The 25511-nt window shown below is 51.6% G+C and overlaps 1 protein-coding gene across 5 annotated transcripts in view; it reads right to left on the reverse strand.

The window, feature by feature from the left end:
• The window catches only part of ASAP2 (ArfGAP with SH3 domain, ankyrin repeat and PH domain 2), a 1162669-nt gene that overhangs the window by 157117 nt on the left and 980041 nt on the right, over window positions 1–25511 (reverse strand). The gene's annotated exons all lie outside the window — the stretch shown is intronic.

The following is a 25511-nucleotide window of genomic DNA, read 5'->3' on the forward strand; positions in this document are numbered from 1 at the left end:
CCAGTCAAGACACTGCAGGAGCAGTGTTGTGATTGGTCTGAGCATCCTACTTGGATGCTTAGGCAGTGCCTAGGGAGGCTAGACAGGTTCACCATGGGGGTGTGCAACACAGCCTAATGGAGAACATGCCAAGTGCGCATGACGGTTTGGCCAGCCCAAGAGGGCCGGCCAAACCGTCATGCTCACTTAGAGGAGTGCAAACCACTCCTCACTCTGCTTGGCGTGACGGAGCCCAGCCCCACCCCCACCTGGCTCCAAGCTCCGCATAGAAAAATAAAATCATAACGTTATGCTATTATCATTTTAGTTTGTATTTGTGCACTGCTGAATTAGCAGTGGGGCGACGCTACTCTGCCTTAGAGGAGGAGCTGCCATTGTCTATAAGCGATTTTAAAGCTCTATGGCAGCACACATTGTGTACTGGAAATAAAGAAAATTGTTGCCATCACTTAAAAACAAAAAGATCAGAAAAGTCTTATTGGATTTCAATAATTTATGTTCACAGAATAATACATGTAATTGTAGCCCTTTCACAGAGATGTTTCAGCACCTTGCTGCACAATTAGTGAAATGACTTACCTGATTATGATATTGTTTTTCACTAACACCACTTTCTAAAGTATGATATGTAAAAAAGTGAAACGATATAGTAAACAACTAAGATTCAGCTTGAAAATTCTGCAAAATTAGAAACATCAACACCGAGTTCAGATCCCACTGAGGCATCACAAACAGCTTGGGAGGAAACATGTGCATGAAAAACAAGTTAATTACCTTCGGTAACGCATTATCTGGTAGAGACTATCCTTACCTTTGAATTTCCCAGGCATCAGGCTGGATCTGGAAACGTTTGCTGAGCAATACCCCTTGCGTGCAGCTTCGGGTGGCTCCATTCGGCTCCGCGCGATGTCTGCGGCGTCGGTAACATCGGTTTTGACATTGTGGTGCCTATATAGGCACCACCAAGGTGTGCGGGCGTCAGTACTTTTTGCTTTTTCCGCGCCAGAAGCGCAGAGCCACGAAGTAACTGAAGTAGTTGTGTGTAAAGCTAGGGCCCTGAAAAGGGGAGAAACCCTAGCCCTACAATATTAGTCTGCAAAGCGGGGAGGCATGGGTGGGGCTGTAAGGAATATGCAGGTAGATAAGAGTCTCTACCAGATAATGTGTTACCAAAGGTAAGTAACTTGTTCATCTGATAGAGGCTTCTAGTTGCAGATTCCTTACCTCTGAATTAGATACCCAAGCTATAGCATCCCGGCAGTGGCCTGCGGACCGATATCCTATACTAGGAAGTCCTGCAGGACCAAGCTGGAAAAGTGCCTGTCCCTGCAGACCTGACCGTCCAGGCAAAAATGCTTCATAAATGTGTGACTGACAGATCTTGGAATGGGGCCTCCCAAGCCAAGGCCGTAGTCGCAGTCTTACCCCTGGTGGAATGGGCCCTTAATCCCTCAGGGGGCTGCTTCTTTGCCAGGGCATAACAGATTTTGATGCAGAGAACGACCCAGCGAGAGATGGTCCTTTTCTGCACTGTCCTCCCCTTCTTTGCTCCAACGTACCCCACAAAGAGTTGGTCATCCACCCGTAACTCTTTTGTGGGGTCAAGGTAGAATAACAACACTATTTTTGGGTAAAGCCAGTGGATAAGCTCCTCTTTCTTAGAAGGATGTGGAGGAGCAAAGAAGGTAGACAACGTGATGGACTGACACAGATGGAAAGGGGTCACAACCTTTGGTAAAAAGGATGCCCAGGTGTGAAGCATCACCTTGTCCGGAAAGGACATAAGATAAGGAGTGAGCAAGGTAACGCCTGCAGCTCACTCAACCTCTGGGCGGATGTAATCGCCACCAAGAAAGCTGTTTTGATGGTCAACAGCCGGAGGGGACAATTGTGTAAAGGCTCAAAGGGAGAGCACATCATATAGGTGAGGACCAAATTAAGGTCCCACTGTGGCATAACAAAGGGTGTAGGTGGAAACAGGTGAGCCAGCCCTTTCACAAACCTATGTACAATGGGAGATTTGAAGAGAGAGGGCTGGTCTGGCAGCCGCAAAAAAGCAGACAGAGCAGAAAGGTAACCCTTGAGAGCTCCCAAAGCAGAGCCCTGCTGGACAAGAGTCAGAATGAACAAAAGGACAGTCCAGAGACGCACGGCCTCTTGATAAAGGGTCACGACCCCACCACACCATGCTTGTTGCACTACCACATGGCGGTGGTGTTGTCCGTGAACACTTGCACCAGCTTCACCTTGTTAGAGGGAAGAAATACCTTCAATGCCAATCGAATCGCCCGGAGCTACAACACATTTATGTGGAGCCCCGTCTCTGCCAGGGACCAGTGTCCCCTGATCTCCACCACTCCTAGTTGGTCGCCCCATCCCAGAAGTGACCCATCTGTCACAACTGAGATCTGGTTGGTGGAAGGGAAGAGGGGTGTACCATTGAGACCCAATCGTGGCTCATCAACCACCACTGCAGATCTCTCGCTTTTCCTTCCGAGAACAGCCCTCCAGGACGATCTACAAGACCCACGTTTCCAATGTTATGGATCTCCAGTGGCAGAGATGATGACGAATTCTCCCACCAACTGGAGCATTGTGGTCCTGCAGAGTCAGCCTAGGAGTGCTGGGAGGCTGAAGCTGCTGAGGGCAGTGCAGCTGACGACTTCTGGCCTCCATTCCTGGATTGGAATACACCGCATCCACGTCCTCGCATGGCTAGGGCAGTCTGTGCAGGACGGTGGCCGGGATAGAGCTGACGCGGCTGGAAACTCCTTCCGTTGCCACAAAAGGAAGACTGGCCATGAGGAGTAGAGGAGAGGCCCAAGAATCTGGCTGTAGATCGAGAGTCCTCGTACCTAATCAGGGCAGAGTCTGCCTCCTGCTGCCTTCAATGACCAGAGTCCTTGCACCTCTAGCACCACAGAGGTTAGGGCTCAGGCTGCGAAAGAGGGGATGTGGGCCTTAGGTGCTCACTCGGGACAGTCTCATACTGGGCTGGGGTTGTGAGAGCTGCAGAGGGTTGGGAGGCCTTTCGGAGGAAGGGACCAGGGCTCATTGCACACTGAGCAGGATGCACTAGAGGCGGGCAATTGGAACGATAAATGTAGGAGTCTTCCCTGCCAAACATATGGCCTACAGTGGTGAAGAGAATGTGTTCTGTAGGGAAGATTCAGACTTTCCTTCATCTGTGGTTCTTTATAAAAAAAAAGCACCAAATCAGGTAAGAAAAAAAGCCCCACAGACAAAAGGCCAGTTCAGGGAATGATGTTGGTGAGCCTTTTTGAGGTACAGCAAAGAAGCACCACAGACCAGGAGCAACAGGAAAGCGTTGATCTTCTACCTTTGATGCAATAAGTGAAGTGCATGCTGCTTAGGGGTGCAGTGTTTGACCTAAACCTGTTCTCCAATTACACGTAGAATGGCAGAAGTGTGTGCCGGGGTCAGCGCTAGATTAGCAGTTGGGGTGAGTCGAACAAGTTACTTACTTTCGGTAACACTTTTTCTGGTGGATAGAGTATCTGCCTGTGGATTCCTCACCTTATGAATATCCCCTGCGCCAGCATTCTTCGGAAATGTTTTGTAGCTCTCCACGCCGACGAGATCGTCACAATGCCATGGCTCCGCACACGGCTCCGTATGACGTCACTGGAGCCATAAGAGGACCACGTCAGCATGATGTCAGTTCCACCCATTTTTTCCGTGCCACCAGGCGAAACGGGCGGACCGACCATATAGAAAATGCATACATAGTACACAGTATTCACACGAATACACACAGTTTAAAGTGAATAAGGAAAGCAAAATAAAGCAAACATTTCTTTAAAGCCTACAAAAAGGCAAAACAGAGGCAACGCAGAATGACAATATGAAACAATATATTAACGAATACCTCTTTTAAAGTATAAAAGGGTGGACAACGGGGAGGCGGGTGGGTCAGTGAGGAATCCACAGGCAGGTACTGTATACATCAGAAAGAGCATTACCGAAGGTAAGTAACTTGTTCTTCTGATGGATACATCTGCCTGTGGATTCCTCACCTTATGAATAGAATCCCACAGCAGTCCCACTCCGGAGGAGGGTGTCCACCCTTCTATACCAAAAAGTTCTGCAAAACAGAGCGCGGAAAATGTCCGTCCCTCCTCACTTCGGAATCTAAGCAGTAATACTTGGCGTAAGTGTGGAGGGAGGTCCAAGTTGCCGCCTTACAGTGTCCAACACAGGAACACCCCTTGCCAAAGCAGAAGTAGATGATTTAACCCTGGTAGAATGAGCTCTAATGCCTACAGGAGGCTCCTTACCAGCTAGAGCATAGCAGATCTTGATGCACAAGACGCTCCACCTGGATAAAGTGCGCTTGTGCACCGCCTTGCCCTTCATCCATTTAGCATAGCCCACAAAGAGCTGATCATCCTGATGAAAGTCCTTTGTTCTATCAAGATAGAAACTAATCGCCCTCTTAGGGTCCAAACGGTGTAGCCTTTCCCCCTCCTTGGAAGGGTGAGGTGAGGATAAAAGTAGGAAGGGTAATGGACTGCCCTAGATGGAAAGGAGTTACCACCTTAGGCAGAAAAGCAGCCCTGGTCCCGAGTACCATCTTTTCAGCATGTATGGTCTCAAACGGAGGCTTTGAACTCAAAGCTTGAAGCTCACTCACCCTCCTAGCCGAAGTGATAGCCACCAGAAAGACCGTTTTGAAAGTCAGCAGTCGCAAAGGACAGCTATGCATAGGTTCAAACGTGGACCCATTAAAAAAGTTAACACTATATTCAAATCCCACCAGGGCATAATAAAAGGAGCGGGCGGGAACATGTTAGTAAGCCCCTTAATGAGCCTTAAAACTATTGGAGACTTAAAAAGAGACGGCTGATCAGGCAAACACAGAAATGCCGATAAAGGTGACAAATATCATTTAACAGTGGCCACAGCAAAACCTTGCTCTGGCCAAATGAAGCGAAAAACAAAGAACATCAGAAAGATGAGCTTCTAAGGGATCAATAGACTTCTCTCCACACCATTTAACAAATTTAGACCAACTATAGGAGTAGATAGACTTGGTGGAGTGCCGCCTGGCCGATAATATAACATCCACCACGTCAGGCGGGAGAGAAAAAGAATTCAGGCTGCCCCGTTCAATCTCCAGGCATGAAGGTACAAGCTCGAGAGGTGGGGGTGTAGAACCTGCCCCTCCGACTGCGAGAGGAGATCTACCCTGAGAGGGAGACTAAGCGGAGGGTGCGATGAGAGGTGAAGTAGATCTGTGTACCACACCCTTCTTGGCCAATCCAGGGCGATCAATATGACTTGGGCCCGGTCTTGGCGAATCTTCCTCAGAACCCAAGAAATCAAGGGTATGGGAGGAAACGCGTAAAGGAGTTATGAACTCCAACTCAACTGAAACGCATCCCCCCAAAGCCCTCTGCATCGGACACTGGAGACTGCAGAACAATGGGCAGTGCGCGTTCTCGAGAGTGGCAAAAAGGTCCACCCGCGGAGTTCCCCACGTCCGAAAGATGTGTCGAACTACCTCCGGATGAAGCCTCCACTCGTGGTTGGCGGAGAACTGCCGACTGAGACTGTCCGCACGCACATTCAGCACCCCGGCCAGATGATTTCCCATCAAGCAAATCCGATGGTCCTGAGTCCAGGACCAAATCCGCAACGCTTTCCTGCAGAGACGGTATGACCCTACTCCTCCCTGCTTGTTGACATACCACATCGCTGTAGTGTTGTCCGTCAGGACTTGAACCGACTGACCGCGAAGGGAAGGGAGAAAGGCCTTGAGCGCTAAACGTATCGCCCACAATTCTAGAAGATTGATATGAGACAATCTTTCCTATGGAGACCAAAGACTCTTGATCTCCAGATCCCCCATATGAGCACCCCACCCTAGGGTAGAGGCATCGTTATCACTGTGGCCACCGATGGAGGAAGATGAAAAGGCTTTCCTTGAGACAGATTGCCCTCCACGCTCCAACCAAGACAGATTCGCTGCAGCTTCTCTGGAGATCCGGACAGGCTCCCTGAGATCTCTGTTGTGCTGATACAACTGCCTGCGGAGGCACCACTGGAGCGCCCTCATGTGCCAGCGTGCATGGTTGACCAACACAATGCAGGAGGTGAACAGACCGAGCAGGCGAAGGACCTTCAGAACTGGAACAACCACTCCATTGTGAAACAAAGGGATAATTTCCTGAATGTCGAGAATCCTTTGTGGAGGAGGAAAAGCTCGACACACAGTGGTATCCAGTACCGCCCCTATGAACAGGTTGAGCTGAGAGGGCACTAGGTGAGACTTGGGTACATTTATCGAAAAACCCAAATTGAACAACAGCTGAGCTGTTACCTGCAGACGATGAAGCACCATCTCTGGAGACTCTGCCTTCAGAAGCCAGTCGTCCAGGTAGGGAAAAACCGGAATCCCCGACCTCCTGAGATGGGCAGCCAACACTGCCATCACCTTGGTGAAGACTTGAGGTGCAGTAGTAAGACCAAACAGAAGAACCGCAAACTGGTAGTGTTGCGACCCAACCGTAAAATGGAGATACTTCCTATGCGACTTCAGGATTGAGATATGAAAATACGCATCCTGTAAGTCGATGGACACCATCCAGTCCTCTTGCTGCAGCGCCTGAAGAAACTGTGCTAGGGTGAGCATCTTGAAGCTCTCCTGCTTGAGATATAGATTCAAAATTCAGAGATCCAGGATCGGACGTAACCTGCCATCCTTTTTGGGAATCAGAAAATACCGGGAGTAGCATCCCTCACCCCTTTCCTGCTCCGGAACCATCTCTATCACACCTTTTTGTAACAGGGTAATAACCTCCTTTTGGAGGAGGAGTAAATGATCCTCCGTGCAAAACCCTTGGCAAGGAGGGTAAGGAGGAGGGAATTCCCTGAAGGGAAGGGCGTACCCATTTTCTACAAGATCTAGAACCCAAAGGTCCGAAGTGATTGATTTCCAATCTTGTAGAAAATGGGCAAGCCGACCTCCCACAGGACCTACATGATCCAGGATGGCGGATCTAGGGCTGCTTTACCGCATTACCAAGAGGGGCTGGGGAGGTAGAGGAGGAGGAGGAAGTATGATGCTGGGCTCCACGTTGGCGACCTCTGCCTTTACCCCTATAGGACTTATACAAGGGGTTCTGTTGTTGCTGTTGCTGCTGTTGAGGCTGTCTGAAACTCCGAAAAAAAGACTTCCCGAAGCCTCTGTACCTTTTACAACCATAACCTCTCGGATTTTGCTGTGGCCTTACTGTCCTTAAATCTTTGCAAAGCCGAATCTGCCTTCTCTTCGAAAAGTCTAGATCCATCAAAAGGTAGATCAAGAAGAGCAGCTTGGGCATCGGGAGAGAACCCAGAAGACCTCAACCATGCAAGTCTTCTTGTTGCAATAGACGAACCCATCACTCTGGCAACAGAATCCGCCGTGTCCAGGCCCAACTGGATGACCTGGCGAGCTGCCAACACCTCACTGAGATTACACCTGTCCTCCACAGATAGCTTAGGAAGAAGCTGTTTGGCAGAGTCCATTAAGGCATGAATATATCTACCCAGGAGACAGGTGGCGTTGGTAGATTTCAGTACCATGCTGGCTGAAGAAAATACCTTTTTCGCAGACTGCTGCAGCTTTTTGGAATCTCTGTCGGCAGGAGCTTGCGGAAAAGCACCTGTGGACTGCTTGGAACAAGAAGCCTGAACCACCAAGCTCTCAGGAGAGGGGTGGGATGAAAGGAACACTGGATCTCCAGGAGCAGGCCTATATCTTCTGGACACAGACCTCGAAAACGCAGGAGCAGAAAGAGGGGTGCGCCAAACATCCAGTATGCGCTCGGTAAGAGCATCATTAAAGGGCAAGAGTGGTTCGACCACTGAGGACGGTGAATGGAGCACCTCCGTAAGAAAATTAGGCTTATACTCAGCCATAGGAAGCTGCAAATCTAAAAGTTCAGCCGCCATCATAATTACAGAATGGTAGGGAGCCACCTCCTTCGAGGGGGAAGCCTTTTGAGAAACAAAGTCCCCCTCCGGAGAAGCATCAAGTCCACTTGCCTCACACAAGTCCTCAAACACATCCTCTGTGTCATACACTTCTCCTTCCTCCCTCTCTTCCTGGTACTGCTCCTCCTCCAACAACCTCTGCGCATCTCTCCTCGAGCGCATCTTCGGCTGCGGCATCGACGGCGCCACATGCGGCGTCGACGGCTCCGGGAGCGGCGTCGAAGAAGGACCCATTGTGATAACCGGCGCCGACGCCGATCGAATCAGAGAAGCTTCACGGGATGGAGCCGGGGACTGCCGGCGTCGCTGGCATGAAGGGCACAAAGGGGGCCTGGGGATACTGCTGAGGCACACCCAAATTATATGCCAAAGGACCCATGGGACCCGAAGGTGCACCAGAGGGGTACGAGGCTCTGGCGAACACGCCATACATGGCATTAAGAAAATGCGATGGATCCGAATACGGCGCCGGAAACTGTGGAAGTTGAGCCGGTTTGAGATCCAAACGAGGTACCTCTGGAATTGGCGCCACTGGAGCCACAGACGGAGCCGCATGAGCAGAAGGAACCTCAGTCTCAACCGGATTCGACACACCCTCTAAAGCTGGTGAGAATCTCGGTATCGACGACCTATCCGGAGTCCCCTTGTATGATGGAGAATGGACCGGAGTCACCTGAGGAGACACTGAAGGAGAAGGAGAGACAAAGTCCTTTACTCGATGTTGAGGAGTTGGAGAAGGCGACTTCGACTCCACAGCCTTCGACGACCGGTGCCGTGAAGCATGTCTTCTTCTTTTTATGCTTCCTCTTGGAGTCATACGAAGTCGATGACCTGGACTTCGACCTTTTCCGACCCCTTTTTTCTTTCCTTGCCATGGCCATATACAGTTTGGCCTCCCGCTCCTTTAGAGCCTTTGGGTTCATCTTCCTGCAGGAATAACAGCCCTCGACGTCGTGGTCAGACGACAAGCACCAAAGACAGTCTTCATGCGGGTCCGTGATAGACATGTGACCTCCGCATTCTTTACAGGGCTTAAAACCAGACTTCTTCGGCGCAGACATGCTAAAAGAGAAAAAGAAACAATCGACAAACAAAGTATCCAGTCGAAAGTATGGAGTGTCCCAGAAAAAAACGTTAGCGTCGACAGCGCGGAAAAAAGGGAACTGACGTCATCATGCTGACGTGGTCCTCTTATGGTTCCAGTGACGTCACGCAGAGCCGCGTGTGGAGCCATGGCATTGTGACGACCTCGTCAGCGTGGAGAGCTACGAAAAAATTCCGAACAATGCTGGCACAGGGGATAGTCATAAGGTGAGGAATCCACAGGCAGATGTATCCATCAGCAAGAGTTCACACTCAAACATACTCAAACAGAGGCCAGAACTCTAGTGACAATACATTTGTTCTTGTGAATTGATCTTAGGCACTTGCAGAAATCGATGTATATCCTTTCATGAGATAGAAATTGTACGTTTGGTTTATTGCAGGGGCATAGTTATCAATAGTACAGTTGGTAAACTAGTACCGGGCCCCATTGCTTCCAGAATATTTTATTACCAGAATAGAGAGTGGGGGCCCTTATTCTTTGCTTGCAATAGTGTCCATGGAACATACGCTAGACCACTGCTGTGCTGCTTGTAACTTCAGTAGTGGTCGCTTGTTTCCATGAGGGGGGTTTGAGGGAAGGTGTAAGCCAACCGTCCAATAGCAGCCCAAAGTGAACAGAAGAACCTCACGTGCATTGTTATGTTAAATGTGATTTATAAAGCGCACTGACACCGAAGCTTCCTTGCGTCACACAGTGCAACCTTCCAAATACACACGAACGGGAGCAACATTTTAGGATGTTACAAAATCAGACATTCTAACTAAACAGGTTTGGCACAGAGTAAACTGTATCTATTATGACATCATGCAGTATGACTTTCCAGTAACGGAGGGACGGGCAGAAGCAGCAACACTAGTTGCTTCTAATGTGTTCTTGCCACTTGTGCTGTGAAATGCCCCGTTTGGATCTCCTTTTGTTTACAACAATTAGTTGTAAATGTATGCATTAAAATACACCATTCAGGGTCAGACTGGCCTACAGGGTAATAAGACAGTGCCTGATGAGCTGGTCTGACTAGTAAGTGTGTGGGTCGGTTTCTTGTCTCTTTGTGAACCTGTTTTATGGTCTGCTGGGCAGATTTGTACTGTTGGTTTCCCTGATAATAAAACAAACACCACCTGAATCAAAGAACAAATGCAAAGCAATTACACATCGGGCCTTCACAAGTTCAAAATAGCCCGATTTTTTCAACATGGGCCACTTTTTAAGATATCTAATTCGCTAATGGGAGGGGGGGAGGGGGGGGGGCAATATTTTGGTGCCTGGCCTATTATCTGTCCCAGTCCCTTATTCTTCTTTTCAGTTTCGGGATCGGTCTCTGCGCTCGTTCACACATTACAGTTGTCTTTAAAGTTTCCACTCACCACTTTTAAAATCCACCAGCCACCACTGCAGAAAGTTACATTGTTTTGACTGGAGTGTAACAATAGGACCATCACAAAGCCAGAACTTGTTCAATCATAGTTTTGTTGATCAAGTTACTTACCCTTCAGTAATGCTTTATCTGGTAGAATATCTGTCTAGCTGCAGATTATTTACTTTACGAATATTCCCCAGGCATCAGACTGGATCTGGAAATTCCTGAGCAGTACATTTGCGTGCCAGCATCATAGGTGTATCTGCGCTGGATGTGACGGGCGCGGTGTCTATATAGATGCGACCCCAACGAGCTGACACCAGTATCTATGTGACTGTTTCCACGGCAGGAAGCATTGAGCCATGCCATGCCAAGGTATTCTGACAAGTGTACTGAAACGACGGGCATACTTGGAGCTTTGTAGGAGAATTCCAGTACGCAGAACATGGAGGATGGGAGGGTCGGGAAGGAAACTGCGGCTAGGTAGAGTCACCACCAGATAAGTAACTTCTACATCTTTGTTTTTCATAAAAAACTTTTATTGGGTTTTAACAGCTACAAGGTGGCTAAAGTACATCTTGACAGAAACTTTGATCCGCAGATTCTTGCCCATAGAAAAGATGCCATAGCAACCTCTCCCCGTAGGTGAGTCTGCAAACTGGTTCAGACTAAAAGGTCCTGGAGATGCCCATGTTGCAAACTGACACACATAGGACCGGGACTCTGTGAGCGAACACATTGGTCACAGCTTTGACTATGGTGGAATGAGCCAGTAAGCCCTCAAGGGGTTGTTTCTTGGACAGTCCATAGCAGATCTTGACGCAGAGTACAATCCATTGGGAGATGGACCGCTTTTGCACTTCTTTTCCCTTCTTTGTGCCTGTGAAGCCGACAAAGAGCTGACCATCCACTCGATACTCTTTGGTGCAGTTGAAATAGAATGATTGAGTTCTTTTCAGGTCCAGCCAACGAAGTCCCTTTTTCTCCTCTGAGGAATGTGGCGAAGCAAAGGATGTCAGCAATTATACTTTGCCCAGCCTGGAAGGTAAAAAAAAAAAAAAAAGAAGAGGCACAGGTACAGGGAACCAGTTTATCAGAGAAGAAGATGATGTATGGAGGTTGGGCAGATAGAACTTGTAACTCACTGACTCTCTTGGCCGCTCTATGGCCACCAAGAAAATAGTCTTGAGTGTCGGGAATTGAAGTGAACAACTGACAACTGTGAATGGGTTAGAAGGGAGAACACACCAGATAGGTCAAAAACAAATCTAGGTCCGACTGGGTCATAACAAAACATTTGAAATGGAATATGATTGAAGGCCTTTCAGAAAATATGTCACAACAATGACTTGAACAGGGAGGGTTGATGTAACAGCTGCAAAAAAACATATATGGCTGCCAGATACCCTTTAACTGTGCCCAGAGAGATGCCTTGCTGGGCTAATTACAAACAAAACACCACTTCGGACAAGGATGCAGATAGTTGGTTAATATGTTTTTCAGTGCAACAAGCCACAAACTTGTCCCAACGACAGGAGTATAAGGTTTTTGTCTATGGATGCCTGGCTGTCAGAATGACATGACATACTTCGGGAGGAAGGATGAAAACTTTCAACTGTCGCCGCTCAGTCTTGAAGGACAGATGCGAATGCTCAGAAGTGCTGGATACCATATTCTCCTCACCCAGTTGTGGCGGGGAGCTGGGTTGTGGACCTGCCTCATCGGACTGGCTACAGGTTCAACTGCCTCCTCACCTTTCACCCTGTCCGTTCCTCTATTTCCAGACTCCGTCTTTTGGACCAGATCAGTACTGTCCCTTTAAGGCTCCAGGTACCTCGGCCGGTCACGTGGGCTGGTCAGCTGACTTCCCCTCCTACAAAACGGAAGAAGAGAAACATCCGCAGTGTTATCAGGGGGAATCACCCGTACGGAATTCGGAGCCAGCGGGAGAGGAACGGGACGTCGAGACCTTCTTCAACGGCCCTGGACTCGGGGAGCTGAGACTCTTCGCCGACGCGGACCAGGGAATCCCAGAGGTCGGACAAAGAAGGACACCGAACGCGAAGAACGAAAGAAGGAAGCCGGACCCTCTCCGGCAACGCGCAGAAGGCGGCCACGGCCCAGGAGGGTTGCGACTCCACAAGGTATGGGGCCGGTTTGGCGCTGTGTGGGGAAGGGGAAGCAGGGAGGTGAAGGGCGGAGTACGTGGCACAGAAACTCCATCTGCTCACACTGAGACTCATAGCATTAAGTAGGAAACGTGTAAAAGCCCTGTTGCAAGACGGAGTGCGCGAATCACTGGTGGCAGTCGGGTGCTTCCTCCTTCACTCCCTTTTCCCTGGTCAATATTGAGCGTAGCAGAACAGTCCCCTTAACAAGCCTTTTCTTTCTCCTTGTTTTTTTTTGGTTTTCCGGTACGGAGAGACCAAGACCACCCATCCTGAGAAGGTCAAGCGCCTGAAGAGGTTCCTTGCTCTCTGAAGTAAGAGAGTGAAGAGCGTGCCTATCTAAGACATTGACTTGCTCCACTTGTAACCTCACCCCCCACCCCCGCCCAGTGGACACGAAAATAAAAGTAGAGTCTGAAAACACTATCCAGTCTCTCGGTTTCCTTATCCACCGCGCCACACGTGGTGTCAGAAGTGGGATCGTAACGCCTACGGACTCTAAAAGACATGGAACACCTAATCAAGCAACTCATACGGGTACAGGAAAAGCTGGAATGGGTGGTGGAAATACAAATGTCAGCAGTCCAGGCAGACCGAGAACTGTTTCGGGACACCATGACTGGGACAAGCAGAGTGGTTACAGATAGTTGCTGACGACCGCGTACAATTGACGGCCCAGCTGCAGACCCGTGCGGGGGCCGGCCCTAATGTATCCCTTCAGAAATATGTAGCAGGTGAAGATCCTGACGCTTTTTTGCTAAATTTTGAGAGCTGCCAGGGCGTCAGGTTGGCTGGTGGCCAAATAGCCGTTCTTTTTGGCCCCTCTTCTTACGGGGGAGGCGCAAGCCGCATATCAAATGACAAATGCAGATGGCCACACCCCATATCAAGAGATTAAGGGGATCATCCTGGACCACCTCGACATGGATGCCGAAGCGTACAGGGTCCGGTTCCGAAAGGAAAGGGGAATCCCTACAGAAAACCCAAAGACTTTATACTTTAAACTAAAAGCGCAGCGGATAAATGGTTAAAACCCCAAACTAGTACGAAGGAAGAAATGATGTCCCGTATATACTTAGAGCAGTATATAGAGGCCCTGCCTTATCCTATCCAACGCTGGCTTAAGCAGCATACACGCTTAACAGCAGAACAGGCAGTAGAAATGGCAACTTCTTTTTACAGGGCTCAACCCCGTACCTTATCATGGGACGCTGAGAAAACCGTACGTCCCCCTCCCCAAAGTGGAAAACAGGACAGAAAGCCATTCAAACCAAACACCGAACCCATGAAGTGTCATCAATATCGGCCTGAACCGGTTAGAGGACCCCAGTGCTCCGACTGTGGGGAATGGGGGCATATAGTGAGGAATTGTCCCCGGAAAAAAGCCCCAGAAGAACCAATGGACATAAGCTGCATCCCTCGTGTTTTGTATACCGAGGAAATGGGACCCAGTTTCTACGTGAGTGTTCTTGTGGGCGGGGTGCGGGTACAGGCCCTTTTAGATTCCGCCAGTCGGCAGTCGGTAATCCTTCAGTCATTGGTTGATCTCTGCCTACTCGCTAGCGGGGAGTCAGTGCCAATAAGGTGTGTGCATGGGGACGTTAGAAGCTATCCCTTGGTTTCCTTACCCACCTCCCTCCCACACGGAGTGACCCTAGAAGCTAAACTTGGGGTTCTACCCTTCCTTCCTGAGCAAGTAATCCTAGGGCGAGACAACCCATCCTTCTTAGCACTCTTGAGAAACAACCTGCAGCATAGACAAGCCCAACCCCCACCACACTCTTCCATACTCACTCAGGCTCCATGGCCATCAGATAAGAGCTTTAGGTACTGGCAGTTGAACGATCCAACCCTTCGAAGTGCTTGAAATTATGCACAACCCCTGCTGACGCAGAAACCAGTATACCCCCTTTTCCAATTACGAAATGAGCTCCTTTTCAGGGTGGCAAAAGCAGTTGATGCACCCCAACTGGTAGTACCCCAGCCCTTTCGGGAGCAGGTCCTTCTTTTCGCACATTCACACTTACTAGCAGGACATAGGGGGGGCGCAGAAAACCATAGAGATGCTTTTGCGACACTTTTACTGGCCAGGTATCTTTTCCCATGTCCCAAAATACTGTCAAGAGTGTGAACTCTGCCAGAAGAAAAACCCATACCGACCACCCGCTGTCCCCTTGCAACCTCTTCCCATCATTGGTACCCCCTTCGAAAGACTAGGTATGGATCTCATCGGTCCATTTCCACGAACCAAGAAGGGCAATCTGTACGCATTGATAGTCGTAGACTATGCCACGCGATATCCCGAGGCTTTTCCTTTACGGACACCCACCAGTCAGGGCATTAGTGACAAGCTACTTGAATTGTTCTTCAGGGTAGGCTTTCCCCGTGAGATCCTCATGGATCAAGGGACCCCTTTTGTGTCCAAAATAATGGCCCAGGTATGCAAGTCCCTTGATATCTCTCACATTTAAACATCAGTGTACCACTCCCAAACTGATGGTTTGTGTGAGCGCTACAACGCTACTTTAAAGTTAACACTAAAGAAGCTCCTGACTGTGGAAGGGAAGGAATGGGACTGACTACTCCCTTTGGCACTATATGTGATCAGGAGCCAAACCCAGACTAGTCTAGGCTGTTCCCCGTTCCAATTGGTCTATGGCCGAGAACCTCGGAGTCTGTTGGAAATCACCAAGGAAGTATGGGAGCAAGAAAAAGAAGAAGCCAAGTCAGTACTTGAGTATACGCAGGGCCTACGTACCCGCTTACAAAAGTTGAGGGAATTTGCTGGTGCCAATTTAGAGAAGTTACAGACTAAGCAACAGATGTTGTACGATAAGGGGAAGAAGTGGAGACACCTAAAGGTGGGCGACTGGGTGTTGGTCCTTGTACCCTCAGGATGGCAAGGTGGTACAAAAGGTTGGGTTAACGTCCTATCACATCCAGGTCACCCCAAGACACACCCAATTATACCACATCAACCTCCCAAAGAAGTGGCTAGGACCACTCCCCAGGGATGTACATGTGGTAGACCTTACAGCCAAACCAGCCACCACTCCGGATCAGTAGGTGGTTAATCCAGAGCTAACTCCTGAACAGAAGGAATCCCTACAAGAGACTTTACGTCCATTTGCCCCTTCGTTTTCTGACCTTCCCGGCCGCACCTCATTAGCTGAACACTCTATCCCCACTCAACTAGGAAGGGTCATCAAACAAAAACCATACCGTATCCCTGCTGCCCAGAGAGAAGCAATAGAACAGGAAGTCAAAAGCATGCTCGAGCTGGGAGTAATACAGCCTTCCCACACAGAATGGTCTTCACCGATTGTGTTAGTGCCTAAACCGGACGGGTCCGTCCGGTTTTGTATAGACTTTAGAGAGGTGAACGCTGTCTCCAAGTGTTATTTGTATCCCCTCCCAAGAGTGGACGAATTGATTGAGAAACTGGGCGAGGCACAGTATATCACAACCCTTACCTCACAAAAAGGTACTGGCAGGTGCCTCTGAAACCGCAAGATCAAGAACAAACGGCCTTCTCAACACCTTCTGGCTTATACGAATTCACCGTATTGCCTTTCGGTTTGCATGGGGCACCTGCCACATTCTAGCGCCTCATGAATAAGGTGTTGTCCGAACATCAGGCATATTCCTCAGCTTATTTAGATGATATTGTCATCTATAGTCCCACATAGGAGTCACATCTCCAACATTGCGGCTTTGTTCTCCAGGCCTTCCGGACCGCTGGATTACATATTAATGCCAAGAAATCGAGAGCTGGCTTCCAACGGGTCAAATACTTAGGTTTCCTCCTAGGAAACGGGCACATAGAACCACAACAGGAGAAGGTTAAGGCGATATCCCAGGCCCCCTTCTCTACCACAAAAAAGGAAGTAAGGGCTTTTCTGGGGCTACTCGAATACTATCGCCATTTCATACCACGATACTCTGAGATACCCACCCCTCTCACCAACCTCCTAAGGAAGGATGTAAAGCCAAAAGACCTCCTTCACCCTCCTCCCGATGCTAAACAAGACTTTCTTGAACTCAAAAGGGCCATCACCTCAGGTCCCATATTGCGATTCCCAGACTTTTCCAAACCTTTCCTTTTACAGACTGATACTTCTGAACATGGGCTAGGGTCTGTGCTATCACAGGTGTCTTCTGAGGGGGTTGAACACCCTATCCTTTTTTTGAGCTGCAAGTTGTTTCCCCGGGAGCTTAATTACCCCATCATAGAAAAGGAGTGCCTCGCCATCAAGTGGGCGATAGACAGGTTGAGGTACTATCTTGAGAATTCCAATTTCCTCCTGAATACGGACCATGCCCCACTTCTATAGATGAGTAGGAAAAAAGGGAAAAACCCGCGTGTGTTACGTTGGTTCCTCGCCCTCCAGCCCTTCTCCTTTGAGGTTCGCCATAGGAAGGGTTCCGATAACGGTAACGCGGACTTCCTATCGCATGTCTCACTGTTACCCGATCCGGAACAGGCTGGGGTGAAGGTGTGTGGCGGGGAGCTGGGTTGTGGACCCGCCTCATCGGACTGGCTACAGGATCAACTGCCTCCTCACCTTTCACCCTGTCAGCTCCTCTATTTCCAGACTCCGTCTTTTGGACCAGATGTACAAGTTACTTACGTTCGGTAACGATGTATCTGGTAGAGACGATTCTAGCCGCAGATTCCTTAACGTAGAATTATCCCCAGGCATGAGACTGGACCCGGAAAACTTTCTTGCCCAGCATCTCTGCGCGCCGGGGGTGGTACCTCGCGACTCCGCCCAGACGTCCTCCGCGGGCTTGACGTCAGCCAGGTCACAGAAGCCCCACCCCAGCTCGCTGACGTCAGTTTGCTTCGGAGAACTTTTCGGTGCCACAACGTGGAGCCATCACAACAAAACTGAGGAGAGCATGTGAACAGTGTGCGAAAAAACCAGAGAAACAAGAAGAGAGAGACAAAAGGTGAGGAACAGCATCAGCTGACACCGAGACGCCAGGAGGCTACAACAGTAAAGCCAAAGCAGGGAAAGAGCAGAGCACCTCTGAGGAACAACTGTGCAAGCCAAGGTGATAGCACCAGGCAGCACCAAATTACCGGAAGCCCACAGCAGTAAAGCCACAGCATGGAAAGCGTAAAGCACCACTCCGTGGAACCACTGCGCAAGCCAAAGCGATAGCCAGTCTGGAGGCACAAGCATTGGAAAGCACCGTAAGAGAAAGAGACCAGACCACACAGCAAAGGGCCACAAGACCGGAACAGAGAAGCAATAGCAATCCACCCCCAGAATACACAGTCAAGGAGGGCCATAGCCCCTAAAAGGAGCAGGACGCCAAGGACGGGCCAAAGAACCCCCAACGTAGCAGACCGCAATAGGATCAGAAACTGTAACAACAAAGGGAAAAAAGAGCAAAAGCAGGACCCTACACTGGAGAGAAACCAGCTGGAGGGATCCTGACGGACAGAAAACGAAAAGGACCCCCATAGAACACAAGCCACCCAGAGGGAGGCAAGCGCAGAAAACCAAGCTGAGGGTCCTCGCAGCACGGGGAGGAAGGGCGGGTCGTGAAGGAATCTACGGCTAGAATCGTCTCTACCAGATACATCGTTACCGAAGATAAGTAACTTGTACATCTGATAGAGACTACTAGCCGCAGATTCCTTAACGTAGAATAGATACCCTAGCCATACCCAGAAGGGAGGAGGGCCTGCGAGAGAGCCTCCCCACCAGGAGAGACCCAGGGCCCCAGTAGGGGACATGTCACAAGGACAAGAAGGAAAAGGCCAGGATATCCTAAGCCCAACCAAGGGAGAGCGCACAACACCCCGCAGGGGCAGACAGTGCCCTAAAAGCCTCAAGGAACACAAGGGCTACCTCGAACCGAGTGAGAAGAGGCAGAACCAGAGGCAGGGCCCACCGTAAGAAACACATGCACAGACATAGAAAAGAGCTGAATATACCTTGGCCACAAGCAGCGGGCAAGGCCGGAATGGCTCCACTGCCAACAGCACAGGCGGAAAAAGAAAAGCACCGTTGCGCAAAGCCCAAGCGGAACCAGAGGCAGGGGCGCAAGGAAACAATTCAAGAGCACAACAGAGGAGTGGAACAAGCAGGTCTGCAGGGGCATGCGCCGCCAGCAGCAGCAACACCATGGAACAGTGCACCCAGAACAAATCAGACGCCAGCCGAAGGCAGAGGCCAGGGAGGGCCAGGACACACCCCAAGGGAGGAGGAGGGCCAGAAACACACTGACCCACAAAGAAGAAAGAATGAAAGTGAGAGACGGAGGAAGGGCCCAAGCAGCCCACCAGAACACAGAAGCCAAGGAAACCCAAACCCTCTGGAGCACCAGACAGAGGACCAATCCGAAACACAGGGCAGAAGTGCAGAACCGCCACAACACAATGCCGCAGACATCAGGCCAGACCGGCCTAGCGACGTAGCGACAAGAAGGACGGACCGAGCGCAAGCTGTTCCAAGACAATTGGCAAGAAGATTGCACCTGCGACATACCATGATGCCACGGAGAGCAAGGAGCCCAAAAAGGGTGACCACACCTCCCCAGCACATGACAGAGCTATGTAATAGCTACAAGTACCCCACATAGGGTAGATTACGTCCCAAAGAACCATGGCAACACCTCTTAGGAAACAATTCCGCAGCAGAGGACAAAACAGAAAGACCTGCAGAAAAAACCCGCAGACGGCTTACCGAGCAGCCAATAAAGAAGACACAGAAGGCCTAATCTCAGGGCCTACTGGGCTTACCAACTGCCAAAACCACAAGTCAAAAAGGACCGGACCAGCAGCCAACAGCACCAATGGGTCATTGAAAGGACCCTAAAAACACACCAACCACACAGAACACACAACCGGGGCTACTCGTTACTAGGCCCCAGGAAACAACGGGAGAACACCTCCCAGAACACAGACCGACATACAGGTCACTGAGGGGGAGGGGGAGGAGGAGGAGGACGAAACCCCGCAAGAAACCTCTGAATGGCAGAATCCGCAGGGGCGTGGATCAAAAGAGTGCCATCAAAGGGAAGGTCAACCAGCCGTTCTCTAATGTTCTCAGGGAAAACACTATCCCTCTGCCAAGCATGGCGACGAAGGGCCACTGAAGCAGCCATGGTGCGACCAAGCACCTCCAAAACATCCAGAGCCGAGCGAAGAATAAACGCCGCCAGCTCCCGGCCATCCAACACATGGTGCCACAGATCAACGCAGGCACCTTCCTGAGAAGCGGAAGACAGAAGGGACTCCGCCGAATCCCATAAGCAAGAAGTGGCTCTGGAGTCCACACCGATGGCAAGGCGGGAAAGCCAGTCTGCAAAAGAGGGCCCCTCGTAGAAGGGTGGAAGGAAAGACAGACAGGGTCATGCGGAGCAGGACAGTGGTGGTGCAGAAGTGGCTGGGGCACCGGGCCCCCCGTAGCAGGACGTCCCCAGGCCCCCAAGAGAGACATATGGAGCGAAGCCTCAAAGGGAAGAAGCAGCTCCCGTCCACCAGAGCCCTGATGGAGTACCTCCGGCAAATGATCCATGGGGAAATGAGCAGCCGGATCGCCCATGCGCAAGATGCCTGCAGCCGTGGAGACAGCCCGGGCGAAGGCAGCACTCGCCCCCGTAGGGCAACGCGGTGGGGAAAACAATTCCTCTGTGGGCAACGGCTGTAAGCTAAGACGGCCATCTCCCAGCCCAACCGGAGGAAGGAAGGACCAAGCTCGGAATGGGGGAGGGTGAACCGACGAGTGGGGAACCTGAGGCGCCTCCGGGGAAGACTTCGGGCGCGGTGACGGCAAAGAGCCGTCTTTGGAAGACGCCGGGGAAAAAGCCACGATGCGGCGTCCTGTCTCCGGAGAAGATGAAACAAACAGCTGCCGAACCCCTGGAGAAGAGGGGGCGTCCGAAGACTAATCAATGACCCGATGCCGGCAGGGTGCCGTAGAGTCCACCACCGGCATCAGTTCGACCTTGACCGGCGCCGAAGGGAACGCCGAAACGACCTCTGCCATGACGCGTGCCGTGGGAGAACGGGGCGGGGTCGGAGCTAGGGCGGCCAAGTAACAGCGGCGAAAGGGCGTTGACTCGACCTCCGACGAGGAAGCTGCCAGCATGGAGGGACGAGGGGGGCCCGGAGACACACCCCGGCCCCTAGCCAAAGAGGCCTGCAAGGCCGCCGCATAGGCCTCCATCTGGGCTCTGGTCGCCCCTGCGCTGGGGAACAGCGGGTAGGGAGAATCCGCGCCCCCAACAGGCTGGGGACCGGGCCTAGGGGACAAACTGCGACACTTACCAACAGGTGAGCGACGCCCTTGCGGCCTTGGAGAGGGACGATGTCGGAGACGGAAGCAGCGATTCTTGAAGCCTTCCGCGGGGGACGGGGGCCCGGCGACGACCCCGACCTGGACATGTCGGTCGAGAGGAGTTTTATCCGGCGCTCCCACCGGGACTTTGGTTTCATCTGCTGACAAGCTTCGCAGTCCGTGGAGTTGTGGTGCTCCCTCAAACACCACATACAGATGGGGTGAGGGTCCGTCGCTGACATCTGGCGGGCGCAAGACGAGCACGTCTTGAAGCCGAAGGCATTCGCACACTGTTCTCGAGAAAACGCAAAGCGTAAAAAGAAGGCCTGAAACATGATCCGGATCCGCGTTGCACGTGGAAAAGAAGAAAACTGACGTCAGCGCGCCGAGGTGGGGCCTCCGCGGAGGACGTCGGGGCGAGGTACCAACCCCCGGCGCGCAGAGATGCTGGGCAAGAAAGTTTTCCGGGTCCAGTCTCACGCCTGGGGATAATTCTACATTAAGGAATCTGCGGCTAGTAGTCTCTATCAGATCAGTACTGTCCCTTTAAGGCTCCAGGTACCTCGGCCGGTCACGTGGGCTGGTCAGCTGACTTGCCCTCCTACAAAGCGGAAGAAGAGAAACATCCGCGGTGTTTTCAGGGGGAATCACCCGTACGGAAGTCGGAGCCAGCGGGAGAGGAATGGGACGTCGAGACCTTCTTCATCAGCGCTCGACTCGGGGAGCTGAGACTCTTCGCCGAGGTGGACCAAGGAATCCCGGAGGTCGGACGAAGAGGGACGCCGAACGCAAGAACGAAGGAAGGGCGCCGGACCCTCTCCAGCAACGCGCAGAAGGCGGGCACGGCCCAGGAGGGTCGTCGCTCCACAAGGTATGGGGCCGGTTTGGGGCTGTATGGGGAAGGGGAAGCGAGGAGGTGAAGGGCGGAGTAAGCGGCACAGAAACCCCATCTGCTCACGCTGACTCAAAGCATTAAGCAGGAAACGTGTTAAAGCACTGTTGCAAGACGGAGAGTGCGAATCACTGGTGGCGGTCGGGTGCTTCCTCCTTCACTCCCTTTTCCCTGGTCAATATTGAGCGTAGCAGAACAGTCCCCTTACCAAGCCTTTTCTTTCTCCTTGTTTTTTTTTGTTTTCCTTACGGTGGTACGGAGAGACCAAGACCACCCATCCTGAGAAGGTCAAGCGCCTGAAGAGGTTCCTTGCTCTCTGAAGTAAGAGAGTGAAGAAGAGCGTGCCTATCTAGGACATTGACTTGCTTCACTTGTAATCTCTCCCCTCCCCCCCTCCCCAGTGGACACGAAAATAAAAGCACAAGTTACTAATTGTATAACGATATATCTGTAAGAGACATTAGTTAGTGATAGATTCCTTACTTTAGAATATCCCCAGGCATCAGACTGGATCCGTAAAGTTTTTTCGTTAGCAGTACCCCTGTGCGTCAGTAGGTGGCGTCGTGCGGCTCCGCGTCCGTCGCTGGCGTCGTATGCGCCGAGATGACCTCACGGAGACTACTTAGGCGCCACCCATGCACGCTGACGTCAGTTCTGTACACGACTTTCCGCGCCAGGAACGCAGAGCCATGCAAGAAAGAGGGGCAGAAAGGGGATCCACAGCCTTAGCTGTGCACCATGCCACAAACTTGTTCCACCTGAAGGCGTGTACCGTTTTAGTGGAGGGACGCCTGGCTGCCACAGTGACATCACAGACTTCGGGAGGAAGATCGAAGGCTGTCAACTGTCGCCGCTCAATATACACGCATGGAGGTGGAGGCTGGACAGGATTGGGTGGAGGAACGTTCCCTGCTGCTGCGACAGAAGATCCTCCCGAAGAGGCAGTCGGATCCGGGGATCGATCGCCATCCTGAGTAGCTCAGGATACCAGTATCTTCGTGCCCAATCCTGAGCCACAAGGATGACTTGGGCCTGGTCGCGCCGAGTCTACTTCAGCACTCTGGGCAGAAGTGGTATAGGTGGAAAGGCGTACATTAGACCGTAACTCCACTCGCGACGAAAAGCTTCTCCTAGCGAGTGCCGCCTTGGAAATTCCAAAGCGCAGAACTGATGACATTGCGCGTTCTCTTCGGTGGCGAATAGATCTAATCAAGGCTCTCCCCACTGCTGAAAGAGACCTTGCACTACGTCCGAGTTCAGATGCCATTCGTGATCCATCAAGCACCGACAGCTGAGTTCGTTCGCCCTGGCGTTCAGAGATCCTGCCAGGTGTTGAACCACCAAGGTAATGCCTTGATGTTCCAGCCATGTCCAGAGGCGCAGAGCCTCCTGACATAGGGTTCAGGACCCCACCCTGTTTGTTGCAATACCACATGGCAGTGGTGTTTTGCGTGAACACCTGCACCATACTCCCCGGACAGAGGGAAGGAATGCCTTCAGTGCAAGTCGGATCGCCAGACGCTTCAAAAGGTTGATATGGAGCCGGGACTCCACCGGAAACACGGTCCTCTGATCTTCGCCTCTCCCAAGTGGCCTCCCCATCCCAGGAGGGATGCATCCATCACCACTGTGTGCTCCAGTTGGGGAAGAGAGAGGGATCTGCCATTGACCCAATCGCGATTCGTGAGCCACCACTGCAATTGTCGTGCAGTGTCCTCCGAGATCTGGACATGATTGGACAGGTTGCCCTGATGCTGCGCCAACTGGAACTTCAGGTCCCACTGCAGAGCCCGCATATGCCATCTGGCATGTGGCACTATCAGGATGCAGGAGGCTATCAGGCCCAGGAGCCGGAGGGTCATCCTGACTGAAACCCGGGATAAAGGTTGAAAGATCGGAATCATAGCCTGAATATCCCGGACTCGCTGCTAAGGAGGATACACCCGAAACAGCGTCGAATCCAAAACCGCTCCGATGAAGAGGAGCTTCTGAGAGGGACTCAGGTGCGACTTAGGCACGTTGATGGAGAACCCCAGCAAATGCAGGAGGTCAGCCGTAGTCTGAAGGTGATTGACGACTATCTGGGGCAAGCCCGCCTTCAGCAACCAGTTGTTGAGGTAAGGGAAGACCGACACCCCTGACCTGCGCAGACGAGCTGCGACCACCGCCATCACCTTCGTGAACACCCGAGGGGCGCGGGTAAGGCCGAAGGGGAGCACGGCAAACTGAAAATGCTCCTGGCCTACTGTGAACCGCAGGTAACACCGGTGGGCCGGCAGGACGGGGATGTGAAAATATGCGTCCTGCAAGTCCAACGCTACCATCCAGTCTCCAGGGTCGAGGGCAGCCAAGACCTGAGGCAGAGTCAGCATTTTGAACTTCTCCCGGAGGAAACGGTTGACGTTCCGGAGGTCCAAGATGGGACGCAGACCCCCTTTATCCTTCTTGGGGACCAGAAAGTAGTGGGAATAACAACCACTCCCTACTTCTGGCCCAGGAACGCACTAGATGGCCCCCTTGGCCAAGAGGGTCGTGACTTCCTGCTGGAGAGCTGCCAAGTGTTCCCCCGACATGCGGTGGTACTGAGGTGGCATCGCTGGAGGGGTGGATTGAAAGGGAAGGGATTAACCCCAGTCCCCCTCGTCCGCATCCGGGGATGGACGGGGGGACGTCGACGCGCGACAACGTTTCTTCGACTTCTTTTTGTCCCAAAGAGAGGTGATGGTGGCTCCGCGAGCGTTCACTGGAGCGGCCCCTGGACCACGAACGGCGCGGGGACGAGTGCCGGACCTCAAAGAGCTTCCGGCGCCGCTCCCTCAAGACCTTCGGGGCCATGGCCAAACAGTCCATGCAGGCCCGGGAGTTGTGGTCGCTCTCCAGGCAGTAGAGACAGACGTTGTGAGGGTCCGCCACCGACATATTGCGCCGGCAGGCCCCGCACAACTTAAAACCATACATCCCTATGGCACCAACTCAAACTTGCAGGACACAAAAGTCTCAAAAAGATAGTCAAAAAGTGACTAAGGTACGTGCTCTAACCGGATCTGCGCTTACTGGCGCGGAAAAAGGAAGAACTGACGTCAGCGAGCATGGGTGGTGCCTAAGTAGTCTCCATGATGTCATCTCGGCGCATACGACGCCAGCGACGGACGCTAAGCCGCACGACGCCACCTACTGACGCGCAGGGGTACTGCTAACGAAAAAACTTTCCGGATCAAGTCTGATGCCTGGGGATATTCTAAGGTAAGAAATCTATCACTAACGTGTCTCTTTCAGATGTAGAGTCTGAAAACACTATTCAGTCTCTCGGTTTCCTTCTCCACCACGCTACACCAGTCCAGAGCCATCAGGATAATTTGGGCCCAGTCGGTTCTGATCTTTTTCACAACTTGAGGGAGGAGAGCTATCAGCAAAAATTTATTTAGGCGTCTATTCTGAAAACATCTCCAAGAATGAGCCACTTTGGAAACTCCAACACACAGAAGTGCTGACACTGCACGTTCTTGGCAGTGGCGAATAGATCCAACCAAGAGTCTCCCCAGTCCTGAAGGAGACCTTGAGATACCTCTAAATGCAAACACCATTCGATGCAAACACGAGGCATTGTGCCTGAGTTTGTCCGCCCTGGCAGTTTACAGATCCTGCCAGGTGTTGCAAGACCCTGAAAATGTCCTGCAATTCCATCAAT

The sequence above is a fragment of the Triturus cristatus genome, chromosome 6 (assembly GCF_964204655.1).
Source record: "Triturus cristatus chromosome 6, aTriCri1.1, whole genome shotgun sequence".
NCBI classification, from domain to species: domain Eukaryota; kingdom Metazoa; phylum Chordata; class Amphibia; order Caudata; family Salamandridae; genus Triturus; species Triturus cristatus.